Source organism: Ovis canadensis, chromosome 3, assembly GCF_042477335.2.
Source record: "Ovis canadensis isolate MfBH-ARS-UI-01 breed Bighorn chromosome 3, ARS-UI_OviCan_v2, whole genome shotgun sequence".
Taxonomy (NCBI): domain Eukaryota; kingdom Metazoa; phylum Chordata; class Mammalia; order Artiodactyla; family Bovidae; genus Ovis; species Ovis canadensis.
This window is the reverse complement of record NC_091247.1, coordinates 102,509,980-102,534,950: the sequence shown is the minus strand read 5'-3', so window position 1 is coordinate 102,534,950 and position 24,971 is coordinate 102,509,980. Positions and strand designations below refer to the sequence as shown.

The 24,971-nt window shown below is 51.2% G+C and overlaps 1 protein-coding gene across 6 annotated transcripts in view; it reads right to left on the bottom strand.

Annotated features, from left to right (window-relative positions):
- CRACDL (CRACD like) overlaps positions 1 to 24,971 on the bottom strand; it is a 125,405-nt gene that overhangs the window by 89,892 nt on the left and 10,542 nt on the right. The window contains exon 1 of one of the 6 annotated variants that reach the window (XM_069583875.1): positions 13,462 to 13,588. The exons of the other annotated variants lie outside the window; for them this stretch is intronic. The gene's annotated coding sequence lies outside the window, so the exon portion shown is untranslated. Of the gene's footprint in view, positions 1 to 13,461; positions 13,589 to 24,971 lie in introns of those variants that run through there. 6 annotated transcript variants of the gene reach the window in all.

The window sequence follows — 24,971 nt, the reverse complement described above, 5'->3', positions numbered from 1 at the left end:
TTAGTGGACAGGGAAGCCTGGCACGCTCTAGTCCACGGGGTCACGAAAACTCAGACACAACTGAGAGACTGAACAAATGCTACTACCATGATCACAGCTAGGAACTCATTAGGAGTCACAGACAACACCAAGCTAGATGTCAACAAAGAAAGCCACTCTGGAGTGGGTTGCCATTTCCTTCTCCAATGCATGAAAGTGAAAAGTGAAAGTGGAGTCGCTCAGTCGTGTCCAACTCTTAGCGACCCCATGGACTGCAGCCCACCAGGCTCCTCTGTCCATGGGATTTTCCAGGCAAGAGTACCGGAGTGGGGTGCCATGGCCTTCTTTGGGGCTACAATCTACAGGGTTACAAAAAGCAGACATGACTTGGTGACTAAACAACAACAACAGGCTTCACTGTGTCAAACAACTCCATCTGTAGGAAGAGGCCACAGCTCCACAGGCTCATGGGAGAGAGACAAGTTTATACCACTGCAAATGCTTAAATGCAGGAACAGATTTTTTTTCCCCCTAAAGCAACAATATACTTTTGATGAAAAACATTTGTATTTTCATTAAGTCTGAGCACTGAGGATGAGCTAAGGCTTCTTAACATGCCTCACCCTGCAGTTTTTCTGCAAGTGGATCTTAGGAGTAATTTTTATTTCCGATGCATCACTGAGTTAGGAAAAAAAAAATTCTTTCCAGCATTATCTCTACACAAAGACACACAGAGACACACACAGGTACACACAGACACACACACACACAGAGGCATACGGTCCTGCGATCAGAAACGCTATTGCAGCCATCAGTCCCGCTTCCCTGCGTGGTGCTCGCCTGCCTGATGTCTGGCTCCCCGAATGACACCTGCAGAGCATGGGGCCCCAGCCTCCTGCAGGGGAGCCTGGAGCTGCCTTCAACCTGCTGTCGGCGATACCCTGAGTTCCCAACAGCCTCCCTGTGGAGCCAGAGCCTTAAACCCAGGGAGGACAAGTAAAACGATCCCTGGGAGAGAGTCACACAAAGTGAGGGGCCATGGAGAAGGCAGGTACCAAACGCACAAGAGGAAGAACTGATGTGCCCACGCCTTCACACACCCCCACACGAGTTCAGTCCAGCCCTGTCCTCACTTGGGGCCACCTCATTCATCTTTCCTCCAGAACAGTCCCCGGGAAGCTGCCTCCTCACGATTACGGTATTAGAGTTGTCACGCATCACTCTCCGTCCCACTCACTCCCCATGGAGATCTGCAGCTGTCCTGGAGAACATGTATTTAAATTAGCTCCCTAAGCAGGGATCAAACCCGGAGCCCCTGCAGTGGAGGCCCAGGGTCTTACACAACTACCGGGCCACCAGGGGATTCCGCCAGAGCACAGCTGACCTGGAGCTCAAGCCCAAGACCCAGGACCTAAGGCCGGGCTTTCTATCTACCACGGGAATAGTCTCAGACACCCACAGGATCATTCTCTGCCTGCTTCTTCAGCCAGGAGGGTGGAAGAGGCATTTTTCTCGTCCATTCTGAGGACCCAGCAGGTGGGAGACTACACACGGACGCCCAGCCTTTCATCTGCCATCGACCTTGTTTACTAACACAAACTTCAATCAGAGAAGCATTTATGTCTCCCCACCAGCCTCCCTGCAGCTCAAAGTGGCATGTGTGACAAGAGCGGGGACCCTCCAGGCCTCTCCTCCTCGTAGCTGAAGACAGTGCACATTCCAGAGTCCTCAGGAGAGGTCTGTGGGGCCCTCACTCCACCCCAGGGCCGGCAGGGCCCTTCCTGTGCCCTTTTATGCAATAAAACACTTGAGGCTTGACTGATGTTGGTCCGGTCTCCATTCCCCAGATCCTGCCTCCACAACAGAACTCAAAAATCTGGAAAATTTTTTCTCCACCTGCTGCCTCATGTGCACAGAGCAGAGACAGCAGAACGCTTATCCTCATCAAGATCAGACCCCAAGGGCTGCCTTGTCCATAAGGGACCATGCGAAAACCGTGATGGGGCCCAATTCCCATCATGGGGTGCAGTGGAAAGGAATGTGGGACTGAAATCCAGTCTCCTGGCTTCAGCTCATCTGCACAGCGGCCATAGGCAGGTACCTGAAATTCTGCCTCCCTGTCATATCCCCTGTACCCCTGGGCCCTGTGCTGTCTGGTGTGGCAAAGCCCAGGAGAGTACTCTGCAAGTGATGCGGTGTCACGCAGAGAAGAGGTGCCCGAAAGCAGCGATCCACAGTCTTTCTGGCGCCAGGGAGTGGACTCGTGGAAAGACAATTTTTCCACGGCCCAGGATGTGTGTGGGTGGGGGGGGGGTGGTTTCAGGATAATTCAAGCGTATTACATTTACGGTGCACTTTATTTCTATCATTATTCCATCAGCTCCACTTCGGATCATCCAGTATCAGATACCAGAGGTTGGAGACGCCTGCCCTACAGATGAGCCCTGTTCTGCTTCAGGACTTGGCAACCCATCACGATTTTAAACAGAAATGTTTCTGTCACGGTAAAATTACATAGGTTTTCAAAAAAGACCAAAGGGAACTCAAGAGCCTCCTGAACCAACAACTGCCATTTCAGTACAGTTACCCTCCAGTAACCAGAGGGTCCCCGGCAGTACCCTCCAGTATCTCGTCCCGATCAGCATTATACCTTGTTCTGAATCATTCATGAAACAAATGCTCACTAAACTTCAGGCACCACACTAGGTGCTGCAGATCCAGCCGTGGACAACCACAGAAGATAGCGTCCTTGTTGTCACAAGGGGAGAGACAGCAAACAAACCAACATCCAGTATGTCGGTGGTGAGGGCTGTAAAACCCAAAGCGGGGCTTCCCTGGTGGTCCAGCGGTTAAGAAGCCACCTAGCAATGCAGGGCACACGGCTTCCATGCCTGTTGGGGAACTAAGGTCCTATGTGTCTCGGGGCAACCAAGCCTGTGCACCGCAACTACTGGGCCCGCGAGCCGGAACTAAAGAGTCCACGCACCGCAATGAAAATCCCACATGCCCCAGTAAGACCTAACACAGATAAACAGATCGATAAAAATTTAAAAAACAACCCGGAGCACAGTAAGGGAAGTGCTTTTATGCCAGGTGATGAGAGGCCTTTTCTGAGAAGGTGATCGTAGAGCCGAGACACAAAGGAAGTAGGGGACAGTGTACCACGGGGAGGTGGTGGGGGAGGCTGCGGACAGGTCAGAACTGCGCTGCGTGGGGAGGAGGGCGCACAGCAGGAGGGCCTTGAAGCACGCGGACAGGATTTCGGATTTTATTCTGAGTGAAGTAGGAAGCCATCAGAAGGTTCTGAGCAGAGGGCTGGCACAATACGACACATATTTAAATTTCATTTCCCAATTTCTCTGGCTAGTATATAGAACCATGATTAATTTTTGCATACTGACCACCTATCCTGCGATTTCGCTAGATTCACATTTGTATAGATTACTTAGAATTAGGTCTGCTGCAAACAAGGTCATTTCACTTCTTCCTTTCTGTCCAAACTTCCTGCCTTTTATTTCTCCTGGCTACCTTTTTAAACTATTTTATTTCAATTTTTGGCTGTGCTGGGTCTTCCCCGCTGTGAGTGGGCCTTCTCTAGTGGCACGTGGGGGCCACTCTTCATTGCGGTGCACAAGCTTCTCACTGAGGTGTCTTCTCTTGTCCCCACACACAGGCTCTAGGGCGTGTAGGCTTTAGCAGAGGGATGCACAAGCTTCATAGCTCCTAGGCATGTGGAATCTTCCAGGACCAGGGATCAAACCCATGTCCCTTGCATTGGCAGGCAGATTCTCAATCACTAGACCACCGGGGAAGCTCAAATAGCTTATTATTTTTGCTTTAAACCATCAATTGTCTTTCAAAGGAACTTTAAAATAAAAAAAAATTATTTTATATTTTACCAGGTATTTCTAATTTCTGGCACTTTTTATCCTTTATACAGACCCATTTTACAGCTGGTGGCACTTCCCTTCAGGCTAAAGACTCCTTTAATGATTCCTATACTGACAGTCTCCAGGGAACAATTTTTTCTCAATTTCTGTCAATCTAAAAATGTCTTTGTTTTATATTTATTTTTGAAAGACAATTTTTTCCAGAACTTTGAAGATGGCATCCCATTGCATTGTCTTGGGTAAGGAGTCAATTATATCATTATTTCTGTTGCCTTATATGTAATACACTTAAGCTCTGAATGACCTGGGGGTTAATCTGTGTATAACTTACAGGCATCCCTCCATATCTGTGGTTCCTCTGCATCCATGGATTCAACCAAGCACAGACCATGTACTACAGTATTTACTACTTAAAAATATCCACGTGTAAGTGAACCCACACAGTCCCAACCCATGTTGTTCAAGGGTCAACTGTATATCTTTTTTCTTCTGGCTGCTTTTAAACCTTTGTTTTCAGCAACCCAATTCTGGTGTGCCTAGGTGTGGTTTTCTCTGGGTATACTCTGCCTGGGGTTACTTGAAATTCTAAAATCTGTGTGTTGAGATTTTTCTTTTTTTCCATCAAATTTAATGATACTTCTTCAAACATTTTTTCTGCCCCAATCTCTCTCCTTCTAGAATTCCAATTAAATGTCAGATTACTTGATATTATCTCTCACATGGCACTGAGGCTTTGTTCATTCTTTTTCCATTATTTTTTCACTCTGTATTTCCGTTTGAATGGTTACTACTGATCTACCTTAAAGTTCACTGATATTTCTTCGATAGAGCCCAAACTGCTGTGGAATCATCTGGTGAATTTTTCATTTCAGATGCTATATTTTTGGGTTCTAGAATTTCAATTTGGTTGTTTCTTAAACTTCCATTTCTTCACTCAAATTCCTATCTGCTTACTCATTGTGTTTCTGTGAGTGTATATCTAATGAGCTTTTTTCTTTTTGCTATCAGTCATATTGCTTACGTCTTGCGATTTTTTATTGCATGCTGGATATTGTAGATAACACGTAGCTTAAACAGTGTTGAGTTTTATTCTGGCAGACAGCTGATTGACTGGTACATCACCCTAATCCTAATGAGGCTTGTTTGTAGATCTTGTTATCAATATTACGGGTTGTGCGTGGTCCTTTCTATAGACTAAAGCAACCCTGTCCCTAAGGTGCGATGTCCCCGTCATCTCCGGTGTTTAGTAAGAGCTCCTTAGTCTGGCAGGATAGAGCGCTAGGTCTCCCAAGACTGCGTGACCTCCAGAACCTTTGTTTAGCTCACTGTTTGCTCCTGAGTAATTGCTCTCTGCTGAGCCTCCAAGCACTGTGGCCTGTGTAAACACAGCTCAGTATTACATGAGTCTCTAGGCAACCACTTTGAAGGTTTCTGAAGTCTCTGCTCAGAACCTTCCTGTCCAACACACTGTGTCCCACAGATTCCAGCTGCGACCCCCAAATCCTGACCTCTGTTTCCTCTGCCCAGCTCTCTATTGGTCTCTGCTCCACTCTGCCTTGGTTTCTGCTCAACAGCAAGCCAGGGAGGATGTGGAGCTTGCCCCACATACCTTCACTTGAATCACAGACCACTCAGTATTGCTCCATTCCTGAAAACACTTGCTTCATATATTTTGCCCAGTACCAAAAATTGGGGCTTCCCTGGAGGCTCAGTCAGTAAAGAATCCACCTGCAGTTCAGGAGAGTGCCTGCAATGCAGGAGACCCGGGTTCGATCCCTGGGTTGGGAAGATCTCCTGGAGAAGAAAATGGCAACTACTCCAGTATTCTTGCCTGGGATATTCCACGGACAGAGGAGCCTGGCAGGCGACAGTCCGTGGGGTCGCAAGAGTTGGATACAACTAAGCAACTAAATCAAATCAATCATCAAAATGGTTGGGAAAAGAGTAAATTCAATATTTATTACTCCACCATGCCTGGGACTGGAAGTCTTCTCATATTCTGACTCTGGCTGCTGTGTGGAAGAAAACTGCCAAATTAACGACCTATCCTAAGACCACCTAAGAAGGCCGATGAGGGAGTTTTTCTTCGAACAGAAAATGCAATGCTTTGACACCTGTTAAACACCGTGCAAATCCAGCAAGACATCGGGAGTGAAATATACTTTCAGATAAACCCATGGGCGCGTGAAGCCAGTCCTTGTCTCTGTCACCAGGTAGAGACCCGCGGTTTGGAAGGCTGGAGTACGAGGACATGCTCCCAGAGCTTTTCTGGTTGAGCTCAGCCACAGCCAGAGCAGAAGCGGGCAGCGCTCCCTCCTCATTCAAAGCTGGCCATCTCATCCAGGAAATCCACCATGAGCACAGAGGAGCCCAAATGTGTGGACTGGAGACCCCCAAGGTCACACTCAAGAGGCAGGTTCTCATTTATTCAAGATTTTTTTATGTGGACCATTTTTAAAGCCTTTGTTGAATTTTTTATAATACTGTTTGCATCATGTTTTGGTTTTGTGGCTGCAAGGCAGGTGAGATCTTAGCACCCCAACAAGGAACCGAACCTGCACCCCCTGTGTTAGAAAGCAAAGTCTTAACTACTGGACTGCCAGGGAAGTCCTTGAGTCTCATCGAGGCAATTTCAAATCCTCAGCTTTGCGGCAGAAATGGGTCACACGCTATTACTCCTGCAAGGACAGGACCAGGTCAACCCTCAACAAGTTATTTTCTGAGCAAATGTCTGCCCCTCACTGCAAACAGGGGTCTGGGTACGGGGAAACTGGCAGTCTTCCCCGGCTACCCTGCCAGCTGACACCAGGGCTTCTCCCATCCACAGCCTGCCAACGGCTTGCCGCCCTAACGGTTTGTCAGGGAACAGGAAGATTTTACCAGCCAAATAGAAACCCAAACTCATACTCACCCTGTTGCTGCGAATGTCAATCAGGCAGACAAAACACCTGAACGAGCTGCCCCCTTCCTTCCCTGGTTACAAGCTGCCGCCTGCCCCAGACAACAGACCAAGGCTCGGGTGTCAAGTGGCTCCCAGATCCAATGACCCTCCCCGCCGCCACTCCCGGCACTGCCTCCATCAGTAGAGCAGCAATGTCCAGAATCCACTTGAGCAGTGGCCTGAACCTCACAATTTCCAGTACAAGTCGTGTGTGCAGAAGTGAATGTCACTTACACCTTGCCTGTCTTCTCTCAGCCTGGACCGAGTCCCTACATTCAGTTTCAGGACCAGCCAGAAGAATCCTAAGGCTGGATCCTGGTGGCTCAGATGGCAAAGAATCTGCCTGGGAGACTCAGGTCAGATCCCTGGGTTGGGAAGATCCCCTGGAGCAGGGACTGGCTACCCATTCCAGTATTCTTGCCTGGAGAATTCCATGGACAGAAGAGCCTGGCAAGCTACAGTCCATGGGGTCACAGGGTCGAACATTACTAAGCGACTAACAGAGAGAGAGAGAAGAACCCTAAAGGCTCAAAAGTCTACACAGAAGAAGCCCACTGCCCCAAATCTGCTCCAAGCTTTTAAACGATGCTATGTTTCAAAGCTTAATGGAGATGCTAACAGCAGAGGCTGGACAAGTATGTCCTTAATTTAAGCCTCACACAGTGAATCAGCGTTTCAGAAACTCTGCTTCCTCAGACACTCCTGTGAGAGCTATCTGGCAAAGATTTAGAAGAGATTGGCAGAGAGCTGTCAGGCAATTTCTGCATGAGGTTTCTGTGCATGCCACAAAATTCATATTTTCCAGAGCCCTAGACAGCAGTAGCAACCTCTTAAATTTTCCTCACGGTATTTCCCTTATGACATTAGATTCCCTGCGCTTCTCATGGGGAGCTTATTTGTTCATGAAATTATTTTCTTTATTTGGTTCACTTTTCTTCTGATTTACATGTAACAGCTGTGCATTGTTCCCTGGTAGCTCAGTTAGTAGAGAGTCCACTTGCAATGCGGGAGACCTGGGTTCGATCCCTGGGTTGGGAAGATCCCCTGGAGAAGGGAAGGGCTACCCATTCCAGTATTCTGGCCTGCAGAATTCCATGGACTGTATAGTCCATGGGGTCACAAAGAGTTGGACACGACTGAGCGACTTTCACTTTCATAGAAAGGGGTAGGCAGGTAGGGAAGAATTCCTGTTCCTAGAGTCTGAGAACGCCGTCATGATCTTTAGATAAAGGGTCCCGGAGGAGGTTCATTTGTTTCCATGTCATCTGGACCCGGGCAGCTGTCATCAGGGACTTCCCTGGTGGCTCGGCAGTAAAGAATCCATCTGCCAGGTTCAATCCTTGGTTGGTTGCCCTGGAGAAGGAAAGGGCAACCCACTCCAGTATTCTTGCCTGGGCAATCCCACGGACAGAGGAGCCTGGCAGGCTACACAGTCCATGGGGTCTCAAAGAGGTGGACACGACTTAGTGACTAAACAACAACAACAAACTGTCATCAAACCACTCAGGAAGCCTCCGGAGGCAGTGAGTTGAGCTGTCAGGCTGCGCGACAGGAGCACGCGGGGCCTGGCACAAAGGAGCCGCCCCTCCCCTGCACATTCCAGCTCTGACCTGCGAAGGCCCTTTGAAATCTGACTCCAGGCTAAGCTGGCCTCCCGGGGAACCCAGCCAGGCTCTGAATCCTCCATCTGCCAGCGCACTGAGCACCTGGCCAGCTGCTCTTCTCCCCGCTTTCCTTTTGGCCAGAGGAATCCTGTTTCTGCGCCACCTGTGAACTCACAGAACCTGTCGCCAGGCCCAAAGCCCATGGGCGGGCATGAGAAAGGGGCAGTGATCTGGCTGAGAGACGACAGCAAGAAAGAGAACGGGTAGCAGGGCTCAGCAGCTTTCAAAAGGGGTGACTGAATCCGGAAGGAGGAAATGGATGCATTTTGCGCAGGCTCTCAACCCTCCGGCTTAATTAAACATCCACCAGCAGTAAGCCCGTCTTGTCATCTGTCCTTCCTCCTCCACATCGCACTGGGGGGAACGCTGTTCCCTCCCCGAGCCTGGCACCACCTCCCACCTGGGCTCCATGCCCTCCTCCGGAGGCTCCACCCACAGGAGCAGATTTCAGAGACCTCTGGTAGAGGGGGTGGGCAGGACCACCCCAGGGCAGGACACCCCCACATGCTTTTTATGAAGAGCAGCTATTTTCTCTGGAACGGATCCTGAGAAGTCCCTTGTTTTGCAAACCACCACTCCCAGGACCCCTGGAACCAGTCAGCTCTGGCTCACCAAACAAGGAGCAGCCTGGAAGCCACGCAGGTCAGGTTGGGGTTAAGGTGTTCCTCCCTCCCACCCCACCCCTGCCAGAGTGTGGGCTTAGCGTCCTCCAGGCCCAGGCCTGTTTAGAGGGGGACCCCGGCCAGGGCCGCCCCCAGTGCACACGGCTGCTTTGCTGCCAAGTGGCGCTGATAACTGCACCCAAGGAGTCGGCAGGACTGAATCGGGTGATGCAGACCCACTGTTCAGCTCAAGGGTGCACACAATGACCTCTCAGCAAAAGGGGCCATTCAGGACTCAGGTTCCGGTGACCTTGCAGAAAAGAGAGAATTAGAAAAATCTAAGAAACTGTTCACTTGTCAAGAAAGGGTGAGAAGTTGTCCTCAACACCATATGGCTGCCAGGAAGGGGAGGACACAGCAGTGCATGTCCAGCCTCCAGGCCTGAGGCTCACACAGCTGTGTTTGTGCAAAGCAGCTAGGAGACAAATGTCACACCTATGTTGCTGGCTGAGCATTATAAACTTTGACTGGGATTTTTTTTTTTTTAATTCTTTCCAAATAATTTTTCCAATATTTAGCCTACTGCAAATTCCTCACTCATCTCAGCTTCAGTGTTCACATCTGGAAAATACAGAAGTTGGGTCTATTCTTGCTCCAAGATTCCGCAAGTGGGGTCTCACTTATGGGGTGTTTACACCCAGAGTTCTGGAGGTGGCCTGGTGAGAAGGGGTCCTGGTGGGACAAGCCCAGGTACCTGGGCTGGGTGTGGATCTGAGAGGCGGGGGCCCCACCATGCCTGTGAGTCTGCTCCCAACACAGCACACCCCTAACGCTTCCTGAGCTCAGATGGCTCGCCCTTCAAAGGGGATCGGTAATTCTGGCTCTACTCACGTCACAGTTAATGGGGGGCCCTGACAAGACTGTGGGGTGCAAGCTGTGCCATGAAAAAAAAAAAAGATGGTTCTGAGAACCTCCCTGGCCGTCCAGTGGTTAAGACTCCAAACCTCCACTGCAGGGGGCACAGGTTCAATCCCTGGTCAGGGAACTAAGATACTGCGTGCCAAAGGGAATGGCAAGAAAGGAAGCAAGCAGGGAGGGAGGAAGAAAGAGACAGTTGTATAGATAGAGAGGTTTCTCCAGACTGTGGGACCCTTTGCGCGACGGATGCCCCCGAGGCTTGGCCTCAGGTGCCAACCCACAGCACTGCCTGAGGAGCCTGGGCCTTCTCCGTGGACAGAGCACAAGGTCAAGCACCGAATGGACGAAGCTGACCAGACATGGTCCATGCCCTGGGATGCCCACAGCTGACACTGTGCCCCCTTAGTGTGTGAAGTCCAGGTGTGTCCAACATCACGCCCAGATCAGTGCCAGGGTCAGGAGGGAGGTGACTGCAGGAACAGCAGCTGCCCAGCCTCTGCCGGACAGGGTGCCCATGGCCCCCCGTGGCCTTCTGTACCCAACAGCTGGTGCCCAGGGCCAGGCCGGCACTCCAAGGCAGAAATTACCTGCTGAGCCTCAAAGCTGGGCCAGCCTGAAAACCTGCAGACACTTTGCTTTCTTCCCCAAACTGTTCAATTCACATGATTAAACCACAAAAACCCCGAGCACACCAACAGCTCAGCTCGCATGCCTCTCACATGGCATTATGAAAACCGCAGAGGTAACAGCGTGTGCCCATCCTGCATACCAGGTCCTGGAAAAATGTTCTTTCGAGAACAACGCTGACACCCATGTGATTAAATGCTTTACGGTTCCACCTGGCTGACTCATCTGATGGTAACCCAAGTGCCAGGCCCCTCCCCACCCCTTGTTTTGCTGTAGCTGGGAGTGACACCCACCAGTACCTGGGACCACACACCTGTGCCAGAGGTTGGGGAGAGTGGGCAAGGTGCAAGGGACCTCAGAACATTTGGCAATTTATTAAGGTTCCTTTGTACAAAAAGGTAGTTTGCAAAATGGAGACGGGAATGGCAACCCACTCCAGTATTCTCTCCTGCAGAATCCCACAGACAGAGGAGCCTGGCGGGCTATAGTCCACGGGATCTCAAAGAACTGGACATGACTAAGCGACTTTCACCACGCAACAACACAATCCGGACAGCAGTTGGAGGAGGGAGGGCTGTCGGGGGGGAGGGCAGGCATGGGTTCAGGAAGGCTCAGCCACCCAGGTGTGCTGCGGACTGAAGGCCAACAGCGAGCCTGCTGATGCCTCTCCTGTCTGCCGCCTGCACCTCGGGGGTGACCTGGCCATGCCCACTCGGCCCAGCTCTGTCTCAGGTGGGCTGGGGTCACATCAGCAGCTGACGTGCTGCTCAGACCTCCTGCTCATCCAGCTGGGCGAGTGCCAGGTACAGTCTTCTTCCCCCCAACTTTCCCAGGCCCAGGATGGCCCCCCAAGAGAGACCCCTGCTGTGGCTCCAGGCCGCCTGCCTTTCACCCCCGCCTGGCATGGCTGCCCCCTCCCCACTGCAGCCCTGCTGAAGCAGCTGAGCTAATTCTGGGCTCCCTGCCACCCGCACAAGCCCACGCTGCACATGCTCTGACTCATTTAGGAGGCGCCTAGAAGCAGGGGCCAGGAGACAGGCCGCAAGGCACCCACGGGTGCCCCATTAGCCCTAGGCCAGGGGTCCTTGGGCCTGCAAAGAGGCCTGTCATCACCTCCACAAATCACACTGAGTGGGGCATGAGCCCCGATTTTGAACTCTGTGGATGCCTTGAGATGTCCAGCTATATGCTGATAGTACACAGTCTGAGAGCTAAAATCTGGAGTTAAAAATTGAACCTGTCTTACTGTTTACCATCGGGACCCGTATGGCACATGAAAATTTCTCACCCTATTGCCAACATTCTCAAACCTAAAAGGCATTAGATCAGAAAAGCAGGGAGATTTTACATCTATAAGTTCAATTCAGCCTAATTCAAAACCATTTCCTGGACATCTATCTGGTGTTATTCTTCCTTGTCCCTGGGACCTCAGGCAGAGTCTCCAACCTCAAAGAACTTCAGAGATGTTTCTGCCCTGCCCTGGCGGGGGGTGGGGGGTGGGGGACGGACAGCTACAGGGCTCTAGGGGGAGGTACAGGGACAGTTACCTCTACCCAGGACGTGAGGGAGGGCATGCAGAGGACACGGGTCTGAGGTCTGCAGCATCTGGGGATGTTTGGGGAACAGGGAGTCTCAAGGCACTGAGGGGAGGAGCAGGTATCAGGCGTGCTTAGATGCAAGGAATGCTGGTCAGACTTGGAGGGCCAAGCCCCTTAGTAACCAAGGACCACACCTCCCATCCGAGGGCAGGTCCGGGCATCCATCAGTCACTGAAGAGCGCGCTCTGAAACGGCAAAAGGACCCTAACCACTGCGCGTGGCTGGGCAAGTTACTTACACACTCTGAACCTCAGGATGATCAGAAGAAACAATCAGAACAAAACCTACTGCAGGGATGTTTTGAGGATTAAATAAGCTACATGGAAGCTGTGGACAAAGCATCTGCCTGTGGCTGGTGATCCTGCAGTGCCCAGGTGTAAGGTGGTGGGGGAATACAGTTTAGCAACAGACAGCTTGGGGTGCAGGGGGTATCAAACCCCAACTCCACCATTCAGAAGCAGCAGGGCCTGGGAGAAGTTACCTGAAACCTCTAAGCCCCTTCCGCAAGATGTAATGGTGCCCTGTTATTCACAGGCTTAGAAGTCAGCTCTGTATTGCAGGTTTTAGTATCATGTGTCGTTCCCCCTGAGCCACGGACCAGCGTGGGGCTGGCCACCTTGTCGACGTGCCCCATTTGTGGTCAGGAGCCAGGAATCAAAGTCAGGAAACAGCCAGGGGGCGGAGGCCAGAACCAGCAAACCCAGGGGCCGGTGGTCCTGGAGCTCCTCTAACGGACCGTCCACTCCGGAAGTCGGTCTCCCCTCCGCCGCCTCAGGCACTGCACAGCCACCCAGTCAGCGCAAACAGCAGCCAGGTTTGCAGCGGGAGGCGCCCCGCTGCGCAGGGGCGTCACACCCCCGGACACGTGGACGCCGCCAGTGAAAACACGCAGGAAAGGCGCACACAAGGACTCCAGCGAAGCCCGCAGGGCGGGCCCCACCCACCCCTGACGTCTGTAAGGGCCTCCCCGCACCCGGATCCTCCCGCCGCCCTCTCATCCACCGCACCCCACCCTACCACCCTCCCCCACCCTACCACCCTCCCCCACCCTACCACCCTCCCCCACCCTCCCCCACCCTCCCCCACCCTCTCCCAATCCCGTCCCTCCCAGCCGCACCCCCGCCGCCCCCAGGCTCCGGCCCCAGGCAGCTCCTCCGCCCCTTCCCCCTGGCCACAGCAACGCAAGGTCCCCGGGGCTGAGCCCGCTTCGGAAAGGGCTTCCCTGAGGCTCACCCTTCCCACCTGGGGCTGCGGAGGCTGGGTCCCGCCACCACCCCACGGCGGCTCTAAGATTATCCGGGGTGGACTCGGGCCAGGTGAACCTGCTGTTTCCTTCCTCCCTCTTCCAAGGAGACGTCTTTAAAAACAGGAAGGGGAGCCCTGTCCTGCCCCCCTTCTCAGCTCTCAGGGATCGGGTTCCTGAGTTCAGGAGTTCAAGGGCCCTTCAGCCTCTGGCCCCCGTTTATCTCTGCTCAAACAGAAGGGGAGGACAGCTGCCCTGGTGCGCTGTGCCCCGTGGGGTTAGGGGACCCAGCCACCTGCCCTTCCTCCTGGTTCCGGTTTTGAGAGTCTTGTCCCTAGAGTTAGATCCCTGAGAAGGAAGGCAGGCTGAATCTCGGCCCAGGCAGCTCCCAGGGCCTGTCCCCAGCCCCGGGAGCAGTGACCCACAATCATCGGCTGCCAGTGGACGAGGAGTGGGTGGTCCAGAGCAGAGACCCAGTAGCGGACATCAGCTCCCTGACCAGTCTCGGGCCTCCGTCAGCGTGGGTAGCTTGGGTGAAGGAACTGGCATTGGGGCTCAGAGGGTAGAGAAATCGGTGGTGGGGGGGGGGGGTGGTCAGCCTGTATGGGAGTGTCCACTTCCTGACCTGGCCCAGGGACTGGGTGATCAAAGTGACAAAGACTGAAAAGGGCATCACCTCACAGGGCTTAGGGGACTAAGGCTCAGGGACAAGGGGGTACAAGCGTGTGGGAGAGGGGCTGCCCCTGGCCACCTCCTTTCTGCACGGAACCAGAGGTGGCTAAATCCCTCCTTTGAGCCCAGGAGTACCTGGGCGGCCAGAGCAGAACACCACAGTGGACTGGCTCCTGAGCACACGGGAGGCCGCTCCCGGGGTCCTCCGGGCTGAGCATGGCAGGCGTGTGCCCATCATGCCTGTTACTGGACCACAGGGACCAGGGCTGCTTGGGGACTGGGGCGGATATGACTGTCTGGAGTCCTTCAGGAGCTTCCTGTGTGAGTCACTCAGTCGTGTCCGACTTTTTGGGACCCCAAGGACTGTAGCCCGCCAGGCACCTCTGTCCATGGAATTCTCCAGGCAAGAATACTGGAGTGGGTTGTCATTTCCTTCTCCAGGGGATCTTTCCAACCCAGGAATCAAACCTGGGTCTCCTTCACTGCAAGCAGATTCTTCACCGTCTGAGCCACAGGGAAGCCTCTAGAGACTACAACCCCTCTTTTAAAAGCTTTTACATTTTGATTTTTTAAAAATTGTATATACTGAGATTTGTTTGGTTTTGAACTCCATGCCTCAGACACACTGAGTATGGAGCAGGGGCAAGCAGCCCCAATGGGGTGGGCGGTGGGGGGTGAGGTGGGGCGGTAGGGGACTGGGGGAGTGGGGTGGGAAGGGGGCGGAGTCCCTGAGGGGAAGCCTCTGGAGGGGCCGGGTGGAACCTGGGCCTCAGAGCAGAGAGGTGGTCAACCACCCTGAGTGAGCGCCTCCTGGTCGTGGGCACTCCTTTGTTCAGCCCACCCAAAGCTTCCTGTTCTCCAAATCGAGCCTGCGTGACAGTGCCTCGCACCCAGTATCTGCTCTGACGAAAGAGAAGACCTGCCTATCCCCCCAACACATCTCTCATCTTCACTCTGGCCCTGGGCTCTTTGCCACAGGTCCAGCTCGCTCGCCAGCACTCACCCACTGTCCCTCCTGCCTTCTTCATTTACCCACAGCTCATGAAGTGCCCTAGTGACTAAGCATCCTTCAGAAACACTTCTAAGGGTTCCAGTAGTGAATGACTCACTCCCCATTACTGAGTGTTTAACCTTGCTTCCAAATTTTCATCTTTATAAATTACATTGTGATGAACATCCCTGCATAGAAATCTTGTTGATGGCAGATTTAATTGTTTCCTCGGGAAAAATTCCTAGGACTAAAATCACCAGAATGAAGGGATTCTTTTAAGGGGAATTCTTTCAAGGGTTTTGTGACAACTGCCAAATAGTTTGGCAGAAACTGTGTATCTTCTTCCCCTCTGAAAGGTATATGAGAGTCCTCGCCACACACTTGCACCAAGTACTATCCTCCGCAGGAACAAATAGAAACAGTATGCACCCCAAATTTGCTAATTTGACTTTTTTTCGTTCAGTCACTCAGCTGTGTCCAACTTTTCGACCCCATGGACTGCAGCACACCAGGCTTCCCTGTCCTTCATCATCTCCCGGGTGCTCAAACTCATGCCCATCGAGTCGGGTGAGGCCATCCAACCATCTCATCCTCTGTTGTCCCCTTCTCCTGTTGCCTTCATTCTTTCCCAGTATCAGGGTCTTTTCCAATGAGTTGGCTCTTCGCATCAGGTGGCCAAAGGATTGGAGCTTCAGCTTCCACATCAGTCCTTCCAATGAATATTCAGCATTGATTTCCTTTAGGATGGACTGGTTGGATCTCCCTGCAGTCCAAGGGACTCTCAAGAGTCTTCTTCAACACCACAGTTCAAAAGCATCAATTCTTCAGTGCTCAGCCTTCTTTATGGTCCAGCTCTCACATCCATACACGACTATTGGAAAGATCATAGCTTTTACTGTATGGACCTTTGTTGGCAAAGGGATGTCTCTGCTTTTTAATACACTGTTTAGATTTGATAACTAATTTGATAGCAAAAAAAAAGTACCTAATTTTATTATGTACCTATTGCTTTACTACTCTCTCACACTTCCTGGTATTTGCTTTTCCTCATGTGAATGAGTTCACATCCTTCACCCACTTTCCTACTGGCCAGTTCATTCATAGAAAGAGTTCTTCATGGGACTTCCCTGGTGGTCCAGCAGTTAAGACTTTGCCTTCTAATGCTCGGGGTGAGGGCTCAATCCCTGGTCAGGGAGCTAGGCTCCCACAGGCCTCTTGTGTTAGTCACTCAGTTGTGTCTGACTCTTTGCAGCCCCACTGACTATAGCTCGCCAGGCTCCTCTGTCCATGAAATTCTCCAGGCAAGAATACTGGAGTGGGTAGCCATTTCCTTTTCCAGGGGATCTTCCCAACCCAAGGATAGAACCTGGGTCTCCTGCATTGCAGGAAGATTCTTTACCATCTGAGCCACGAGGAAGCCCAAAAAGGAAAAAACATAGACTAGAAACAAAATAATATTGTAACAAGTTCCATAAAGGCTTTGAAAATGGTTCACATTAAAAAAAAAATCTTTAAAAAAGAAACAGTTCTTCATATTTACTATCAGAGTTGTTTATATAAGGCTATTTTTCATACACGTTGCTAAATTGTTTTCTCAGTTTATCAAGTGAATTTTTATTTTGTTTTGGAATTTTTTCTCCTTTTGGCATACTAAAGTTTTGGTTCCCCCAGGTGAACAAGCAAAACAATTTTGGCCTTGTGGCTTCTGCTTCTGATGGTACATGTAGAAAAACGTTTCTCATCCCACAATTTCTCTTAAGAAATTCATGTATTTATTTGGCGATGCCAGCCTCAGCTGCAGCAAGCAGGGTCTTCAGTCTTTGTCGCAGCATGCGGCATCTTTGTTGTTGTTGCTCTGGCGTGTATTTCGTCTTATAATTTCTCAAGCTCTTATCTAAAGTGGATTGAATAACTTCATTTGTACATTTACAATTGTAACCCACATGGAATATATTTTGGGGTTTGACATGAGTGAGAAACATGATGGTTTTCCAAGTGGTTAAATATTAACTCCTATTTTCCAGACTTTCTATTCTGTCCCATGGGTACGATTTCAATTCCTGGCCCCAGATTAAAATGTTTAGATACTTACAAATGTATAATATGTTTTAATATTGGATAGGTTGTCCATGCAGATGCTGGCTGGGAACTGCATTAAATGCATGAATTAATTGGGGAACAACATGAATACACAAAATAGTATTACAGGAAATTGTTTAGCACTTGCAGGAAAGTGTTCAGCTCAGTGCAGTTCAGTTCAGCTGCTCAGGCGTGTCCGACTCTTTGCGACCCCATGAATCGCAGCACGCCAGGCCTCCCTGTCCATCACCAACTCCCGGAGTTCACTCAGACTCGCGTCCATCGAGTCAGTGATGCCATCCAGCCATCTCATCCTCTGTCGTCCCCTTCTCCTCCTGCCCTCAATCCCTCCCAGCATCAGAGTCTTTTCCAATGAGTCAGCTCTTCGCATGAGGTGGCCAAAGTACTGGAAAGTGTTAAATACCTTCATTTACAGAACCGTTCTCTCGGGTCTCCAGGTCAATTTTCTTCGGTTCTTTATGCAGGTTCCATACATTTTCCATTAGCATTCCCCCCATCTTTCTGTCATGAGTGGAGCGACCTCCCCGTCCCATTTCCTGACTTTCTTAGGGGCAGAGAGGCTGACTGCACAGTTAGCACGCAGGTGCTGTCTCTGCAACGTCCCCCAAGCCAAGCACACCTCGTTCGGAAGCCTTCACTGAGTGGCTACTCCTGAAGACGCCCAGGGCTGTGACCACCAGGGGGCGCCAGCGCTTTCCTCCGCAGTTTTTACAGCCTCCTCTTTTAAACCCCATTGCCCATGCAGCCCATGTCCTGTCTCACTCGCGCCAGATCCTCCAATTGGAGGTGCCTCTTACGGTAGAAATGACCCTCACTCCATAGTCTGATTTCATCAATAATGTTGTTGTTTGGCTGCTAGGTCACGTCCGACTCTGTGCGACCCTATGAACTGTAGCCCACCAGGCTCCTCTGTCCATGGGATTTTCCAGGCAAGAGTACCAGAGTGGGCTGCCATTTTCTTCTCCAGGCGATCTTCCCAATGCATGGATCGAGCCCGAGTCTCCTGCACTGGCAGGCTGATTCTTTACCACTGAGCCACTAGAGAGGCCCAGTGCCCCCCACCCCCAAAAGAATACGACATTGCATGTTAAAGGCTGCTAAGAGAGTAGCTCTTAAAAGTTCTCATTACATAAAAGTATGGAATAAAGATGTATGTATAAAAATGTAGTGAATGTTAACAAGAGTTATTGTGATCACTTTGAAATATATACAAATATTGAATGATTATGTTGTATACCTGAAACTAATGTGTCACTTATGCCTCAATTTAAAAATAAGCAAAAAATAAATAAGATAAAATATTAGGAATTAAAACAAATTTCCACTGGGTTTGCACCTTATGGAGGAGGCCTTACTCCGGTCTACTTTCGTGCTCCATCAGGGGATGCCGGGAAGGTCCGGCCCACAGTGCCGCGTGCTGACAAACTGAGGAAGGAAGCTCTCGGCGCCGAGAGGCCAAAAGGAAGAACGGCTGCCGGCGGACAGGGAGGCCTCTGGGGCTGAGCACAAAGGAGAGCTTGTGCCTCTTCGGAGCAGATGGGGTGCAGGCCAGCCCAGCATGCCTGGAATCTCCCCAGACGAGGACCTGCGCTCCTCCCTCCCACAGGAAAGTGGGAGCTCCGGTCTGAGAAATCAGACCTGCCCAACCATGGCCCAGACACGCTCAGGTGAAGGCCAAGGCTTTCAGGCTCAGCCACAGGGCAGGTCCACGTGCAAAGCTTGTTCACACAAAGTCCAGTCCCACCCAGACTTCCTGAGTCACCCAGGCAGGTGAGGCCAGGGCAGCCACAAGCGGGCTGATACCAAGACCACGTATGGCCCAGGCCAGCGCCTTCCATCTCTTTGGCCTCCCTTGAATGAGGTGACGTGGACAAGCAAAGGAGAAGGAAACATTTGACAATGGCTGGAAGCCAGGCACTGGGCTAGGAAGGCTCCTGACATGCACAGTCTAATTCAGTTACTGCCCCAACTTACAGATGAGGAAACACATTCAGAGGTGCAGTCACAGCCCCAAGCAACCAGCCTGGAACCAGAACAACAACAACAACAAAAATCCCATAATTGAGAAATACAACCTTCTCTGGTTTAGCTAAGACTCTGAAGGGCCTAAGAGTGCCAAGTGTGTCTATCCCAATGACACTGAAGCCTCAGGCACCCAAGCACTTGGTCCTGAGCCTGAGAAACAGGGGTTGTTTGCCTTCATCAAATGGGCTACAGCCAAGGTTTGGGGCAAGGTGTGGGGCGGGGGGGAGCTCTTCTCAGGGTCCCTGCTTTTTCTCCAGGCCCTTTCTGCACCTGGGCGTGGGTAAGCCAAGCCACCAAGCAGCCCCGTCCTGCCTGGGTCAGCCCCGTCCTGCCTGGGTCAGCCCCGTCCTGCCTGGGTCAGCCCTGCCTCTGTGACTCTGCTGAGGCATCTCCCAGGGTCAGCAGGTCCCTCGTCACACTCCCAAACACTGCACTGTGACTTCTGGGGCGCTAAGCACTTCTGCCTTCGTGGGTCCCTTCCTCGATTTAAAAACCTCCTTTAAATATATTTTACAATTTGTTGCTGTTGCTAAGTAGTGTCCAACTCTTGGGGATCCCATGGACTGTAGCCCACCAGGCTCTTCTGTCCATGGGATTTCCCAGGCAAGAATACTGGAGTGGGTTGCCATTCCCTTCTCTAGGGGATCTTCCCAACCCAGGGATCAAACCCATGTCTCCTGCTTGGCAAGTGGATTCTTTACCACTGAGCCACCAAGGAAGCCCATATTTTGATATAAAGGTGAATATATTATTGTATATTAAGATACCTTCTTTACCCTAAAGTTCGTGTTTTCCTTCTGATTTTAAAAGGTTAAACCATTCTGGGGACTTTGCTGGTAGTCCAGTGGTTAAGAATCGCCTGCCAACCCAGAGGACGCAGGTGGAACCCTGGTCCAGCAACTAAGCTCCCACGTACTGAGCAGCAGCTGAGCCCGTGGGCCGCAGCCCACGAGCCCATGAGCCCACGAGCCCACGAGCCCCAGCTACTGAAGCCCGAGCTCCCAGAGCCTGTGCTCTGCACCGGGAAGCCACTGCAGTGGGGAGCCCACACACGCAACTCGGGAATGGCCTCTGCTCACCACAACCAGAGGAAAGCCTGCACACGGCAACAAAGACCCAGTACAGCCAAAAAAAAAACAATTTTTTTTAATTTCTTCAATTAAAAAATGGAAAAGAAATGAAGACATTTTGTGGGCCCCCAGAACTATGATGGACCCTCAGAACCATGTGTCCACTGGGCCAGTGGGCCCGGCCCCACCATGAGCCCCACAGGGTTCCCTGGACTCTCCCCAGGGAACGCAGCTTCCAGCACCGCCAGGGTCTCTGGGATCCAGGCCCGGCACAGCCCGCCCCAGAGCGTCTGCTGCCCCCATCCGTCATTCATTGCCCTCACGCGGATATCCCGATGCTGTGTCGACTGAGAGCCACGTGCTGTGCTTTGCTTACTCGCTCAGTTGTGTCCAACTCTTTGTGACCCCAGAGACTGTAACCTGCCAGGCTCCTCTGTTCATGGGGACTCTCCAGGCAAGAATTCTGGAGTGGGTAGCCTATCCCTTCTCCAGGGTATCTTCCCAACCCAGGAACGGAACCAGGGTCTCCTGCATTGCAGATGGATTCCTTACCAGCTGAGCTACCAAGGAAGCCTGTGAGCGCCATGAACCTCGATAAACGTGTATTGAAGGAACAGGAATAGAGGGATTAGCAGTGAATTTTTATCAGTGGGACTACTAAATGAACCAACAGGTGGGTCTGAGGAGCTTTTGCCTGATTTTCTTGGCTCTATATATCATATTCAAATTAGTTTGACACTCAGCTCCCTCACAGGCCAACAGGCCAAGATGGCCTGTGAGACAGAGCTGCTGAGAGAAGGATGTGTCTGCAAGAGTCTCAGAACCTTCTGTTAGGGTCCAGGTAAAAAACAGTGGGGTCCACAGTGCCTCACAGTCACTACGCGGCTAAAGCAGCCTGTATATTTCTAATCCTAAAGCTCTTCTGGGCTGTGACACTTCAGACTCTTTGGAAGTGAGTGTGGTAGCTGATGCTCAGGGACTACTTTTTAAAAAATAAATCCTGGGAATTCCCTGGTTGGTCCAGTGGTTAGGACTTGGTGCTTTTACTGCTGGGGGCCTGGGTTTGATCCTTGGTTAGGGAACTAAGATCCTGCAAGCCACGTGGCATGACAAATAAATAAAGCCTGAGACAGAGAAAACTAAGCAGTAATTAATAATTAGAATCTTAGTATTATTTAGCCTAGTACATCTTTTAAATTTGTCTTCATGTTCAGTTACAACTCTTTTAGACTGTATTTTCTTAAATCATGTTTTCTTTTATTTAAGGTTGTTTAGCTGCTAAATAGTGTCCAACTCTTTTGCAACTCCATGGACTATACAGTCTGCCAGGCTTTGCCCAAGGGATTTTCCAGGCAAGAATACTGCTTGTCCTAAAAAGGAAACACTTGGGTGTAGAAAACTACACTCTGTCTTATAGCAGGAGCGGAGCTTCATCCACTGCAGAAGCATCATGAGCCCAAGCACCCCCTGGTGGAACCTCCTGAAATTACAAGCAAAGTACCCAGGAGGAAAAAGCAAACTGCAAAAGGGCATTTCTACTTTTTTGAAAGCCTATAAATAATGAAATCTCCAAACACAAATCCTCAGTTCTTTACATGTGAATCCCTGAAGGACAAGCATTATCTATAAATGGCATCAATGTTACGTCACACACATACACAGGTTATTATTTTTAAATACATGTGAAAAAGTAGTCAGAGTGTTAGTTGCTCTGTCCTTTCCAACTCTTTGCGACCCCGTGGACTGTCGCCCGCCAGGCTCCTCTGCCCATGGGGATTCTCCAGGCAAGAGTACTAGAATGGGTTGCCATGCCCTCCTCCAGGGGATCTTCCCCACCCAGGGATCAAACCTGGGACTCCTGTGTCTCCTGCACTGGCAGGTGGGTTCTCTACCACCTGGAAGCCCTTAAATACATGCAGATGAGATCAATAAAATAAGTCATCCAGATGAGCCTCAAAATTCATACTGTCTTTTTGTTTATATGTATTTTCCTCATCGATACACTGATATATTGAAAGTATAGTTGCTGTCATGTAGAACGTTTCTCTACTTGTTCAGTGTTACAAAGGGACCCTGGCTTTAGGGGAGAACCGGCAGCCTTTAAGAAACCAAACACCACGGCTGGCCATCCCGGGTGTTGTGTCTTGAAGTGAAATTCAGATGGGAATTCCACTCTGATGGACAGCAAGGAGCTTAAACTGCAACTTTGCACACAAGACTCTATGGCCATGAGAAGAGCAAAGAACTGCTGTAATATCATGTTGATGCTACAACAGAAGCGTTTATTTGGGAATTGGGGTGGAACAAGAACAGATGATGTTTGGGCAGTATCTGCTCCCTCAGCCAATCCTGCCAGCACATGGTGAACAGTTCACTTGGGGTCGCCCCCTGGAGCCAGAGAGACTCGAGAGGCAGTCGCCCTGATGCCACCCAACCACGATGTGGTGCTGAGACAGGGGGCCTGGCCCCCGGAGCTCTGGAGCCCTTCGCCACCCCCAGGTTTCAGGTGGTCACACCCGCCAGGGGTCCCGGGATGGAGACAGGCACACACACCACATCTACCTCCTGAGCTTTGGGTTCCTCACCTCCAAACAGGGATAATCCTCTCTATTCTTTAAAGCTGTAGGAAGAACCAGAGGGATCATGTAATTCCTTACGTACCCAAGAGTGCCTGGAGCACAGCCCAGGCTCAGCTACCTGGGGGCTCCAGTTCGTTCAGGTTTTACCCTCTCCGATGGCACGTTACAGGCACCAGGACTCCAGCTGGCCCACACGACGGCCCTCCGGGGTGGGGGGCTCGTCACATCCCCATTTTCCAGATGGGAACAGAGGTGCTGAGAGGCCTCACAGCTGGAGAACGGGAGAGTCAGACTTTGCAGCCAGAGCTCCCAGTCATGAGGTCTTGCTCAATTTTAACTGGAACGTTTTAACATTAAAAGAGAGCGGGAGAGGAGGAGAGTGGGCTTCCCCGGTGGCTCAGCGGTAAAGAAGCCACCCGCCAATGAAGGGGACACTGATTCAATCCCTGATCCGAGAAGATTCCGCATGCCGTGGAGCAACTAAACCCGTGAACTGCAACTCCAGAGTCCATGTCCCACAACTACGGAAGCCCATGCATCCCAGAGGCTGTGCTCTGCAACAACAGAAGTCACCACAGTGAGAATCCCAAGCACCACCCTGGAGAGGAGGCCCCACTCACCGCAACTAAAGAGAAGCCCGAGCAACGACCAAGACCCAGCACAGCCAAAAATAGATAAATAAATAGCTGTGTAAGAGAGAGACAGAAGTGAGGCTCAGTTACAATAACACAGCCTTTCTAACTCACTCTCGTCCACTGGTCACAAGATATCTGCCACTTCCACACAAACTGCCTTTGCTTCTTACAACAGCCCTGCAGGAAAGGGAGCCCAAGGCCCAAGGGGTCAGCCTGGCTCCCAGCCACCTCCCCTGCTCTGCTGTCCTGCAGAAGTCGCTGCAGGTGGTGGAGACAGAAGAGAAAAAGGAGGGTCCCCAGAGACTCCAGTCCTGGGTGGGAATCAGGGAGGTGACAGCAGGGGGAGGTGCCCAGACCTTGTGCACACCCCGGGGGGGAATTTGCCCAGGGATGTTCACTCCCACTGAGTGAAACCAGCTACAGGACACTATAGTGGGCCAGCTATAAGGACACTTCCTGGCCATTTCTAAGCTAAGAGTTCCAGACAGGGTAAAACAGGCGATGAGGAGAGGATACCGGGTTCAAATCCCCAGTGCACGGCCCGCTGTCGCGGTAAGGCTCATAACCGCTCTGTGCCTGCGTGCTCCTCTGGAAATCTGGGGTAAAAACGGGGGCACAGAGCAATTCTGGCAGCACCTGGAGTACCCGCTAATGATCAAAAGGCCTATTTCCAGGAGGAAGTCATCTCCTGAGGGGTTTCCCCAGTAGCTCAGTGGTAAAGAATCTGCCTATGAATGCAGGAGACGCAGGTTCGATCCCTGGATGGGGAAGATCCCAGAGAAGGACATGGCAGCCCCCTCCAGCATTCTCACCTGGAGAATCCCACGGACAGAGGAGCCGGCGGGCCACAGTCTAGCACACGATTGAGCACGTGTGCATCCTGCGAGGAGGGAGAGTGAGGGGAGTTCACGTCTCTGCAACTCACTAGCTGAGGTGCCCTGGCCAAGTTACTCGATTTTCCTGGGCCTCAGTGTCCTTCTCTGTAAAATGCACAAGGTGATCGTAAGGACTGAAGACCCAAAATGATGGGTGGTGTTGAACAGGCTTCGACACCACCTGTTCTCTGGCTGGGAAAGAGACTGTTCTGATCACACACAGACTCAAACTTCAGTAAGCACAAGATTGGGGGTGGGGGTGGGGGGGTCATACAATGCGCAGCCCGAATTGTCCAGTGATTATATGCCTTACACACACAATTCAGACTCTCACTGTACGTGCTTAGAAAAAACTGAAAGAAAAACATCTGTTCCACTAAAACAATTATTTCAGTGTACTCCCTAATACACAATCAACGTACAACCCCCTAAAATTCAAGAACGGCAAATACCTATCACGTATAAGTCATGGAAAGCAGGTGCTGTTGAGAGCTAAGGCACATCATCTGGGAGAGAGTGAATCACTGTTATTTTTGCCTTAAAAAAAAAAAAAAAAAGACCT